Consider the following 2,387-nt stretch of genomic DNA (forward strand, 5'->3'; position numbering starts at 1 on the left):
AAGGAGCCCGGTGCTTAGAGAAAACACCCCAGGACCAGTAAGCCCTCCACAGACACCGAGGGTCTGCTATGTTGTTGTTTAGTCACTCAGTCGTGTCTGACTCTGTGGCCCCATGGACTGCAGCACACCAGGCTTCCCTGTCCTTCACTATCTCCCAGAGCTTGCACAAACTCATGTCCATTGAGTTGGTTGGTGATGCCATCCAATCATCTCGTCCTCTGTCGTCCCCTTCTCCTCCTGCCTTCAATCTCTCCCAGCATCAGAGTCTTTTCTAATAAGTCGATTCTTTGCATCACATGGCCAAAATATTGGAGCTTCAACTTCAGCATCAGTCCTTCCAATGAATATATTCAGGATTGATTTCCTTTAGGATTGACTGGTTTGATCTCCTTGTAGTCCAAGGGACTCTCAAGAGTCTTCTCCAACACCACAGTTCAAAAGCATCAATTTTTTGGCGCTCAGCTTTCTTTATAGTCCAACTCTCACATCCATACATGACCACTGGAAAAACCATAGCCTTGACTAGACAGACCTTTGTTGGCAAAGTAATGTCTCTGCTTTTTAATATGCTGTCTAGGTTTGTCATAGCTTTTCTTACAAGGATCAAGTGTCTTTTAATTTCATGGCTGTAGTCACCATCTGCAGTGATTTTGGAGTCCAAGAAAATAAAGGATCTGCTATGGCCCTGTGCTAAGAACCTAGGACCCTGCACCTGACTTGGAGAGCTCACAATCTTGTGACAGTTAGGATGCGTGCAGGGAGGTGAAAGCTAGGGCAGGTAAACAAAGGAAGAGTTGCGGGTGGGGTGGGGCATGGCAGTGATGAGAGGCCGCCACTGGACAGAAGGGCAAGTGAGACAGCTGAAGGTATGAAGATAATTGTGTCCTAGAGGACAGGTCCCCGTCCAGGCAATGTCTTTATCTGGGGCATTGAGACAGGCATCTGAGAGGAGCTGGAAGCTGTCCACAAGCACAGAGTACTGAAACTGTCTTTCGGTATCATCTAGTCTAACCCAACATTCTATGGACCCTGGCAGGAAGCAGGTGACACATTCTGTTCAGTAAAGGTGTATACACAAAGGTGTATGGGCAGAGTTTAGGGAAATCAACAAGGGATGGTGCAGGACCCCAGCACTGGCAAGAGAGGGGAGTTGTTAACCATGACCTGGAGGACAAGGGGCAGGGGCAGTTAATGGAACCCTGAGAGAGTCACTGGATAAAAAAAAAATCCATCACATACGGGACCAGACTCACTATCACCTGAAAAGCTGAGTATAGAAGGAAGCTTGAAGGGAACAGGCAGATTTGGATGGGAAAGAGAGCCCACTTCCCTCTCCTCCCACCCTCCAGTCTCTGGCCAGTGCCTCCCAATGGCCATCCCCAACCAGCAGCCAGAGACTAAGGGAGCCTGTTGGTGCTGCCCAGATGGGTCAGCCTCAGGGCAGAGAGCAGAGTGGAAAAGGGCAGAGAGAAGATGTCTTTCATTTGCATCCAGCACTGGCACCTACTGGGAATTATTGGGCAGGCTGGTAATTTGGCCAAAATGTGAAAGTGAAAGTTGCTCAGTCGTGTCCGACTCTTTGCAACCCCATGATATACAGTCCATGAAATTCTGCAGGCCAGAATCCTGGAGTGGGTAGCCATTCCCTTATCCAGGGGATCTTCCCAACCCGGGGATTGAACCCAGGTCTCCCACACTGCAGGTGGATTCTTTACCAGCTGAGCCACCAGGAAAGCCCAAGAATATTGGAGCAGGTAGCCTATCCCTTCTCCAGTGGGTCATCCCGACCCAGGAATCAAACCTGGGTTTCCAATGTAGCAGTGTATCAATGACTGTGATTACTGTTTCTAGGCAGCAAATCTTTGAGTTTTTCTCTTCTCACATTTTTTAGTTCACCAGAATCTACACTCGGCATCAGCCTCGACACTCTGACCTGACACCACATAGAGAACCGATATGATATGGTGGAAAAGAATTCCATACAGTAGTATAGGTGGGCTACAGGCCAAAGTGGCTATTCTGGCAAGTGAAATGAAAGTCCTGAGGCAAACCCAGGTTCCAGCATTTCTGCTCCTGGAATGTCCCCCCCTCCAAGAAATCCTCACATGGGGACAGGTGTGAGGATGCTCGTGGCAGCATTCCTTATGGTGGGAGACAGAGGGCTGATTCCTGGGAGGCTGCTTGGGCAAAATGCACTGGCAGCAAGCCTCGGGCCCTCTGCAATAGCAAGAAAATCGCTGTTCAAAGAAACTTGTGAGAGTCTTAAAAGCAGTGCTGAGTAGAAAAAGCGAGAAAGAGAATGAGATCCATAATTCTGAAGCACTCAAATAAGATTAAAAATACATGCACATCAAAAAAAAAAAAGCCGTTTTGCAAGCACTTTTCCA

This window comes from Giraffa tippelskirchi, chromosome 10 (genome assembly GCF_054371585.1).
Source record: "Giraffa tippelskirchi isolate mGirTip1 chromosome 10, T2T-mGirTip1v1.2.pri, whole genome shotgun sequence".
Classification (NCBI taxonomy): domain Eukaryota; kingdom Metazoa; phylum Chordata; class Mammalia; order Artiodactyla; family Giraffidae; genus Giraffa; species Giraffa tippelskirchi.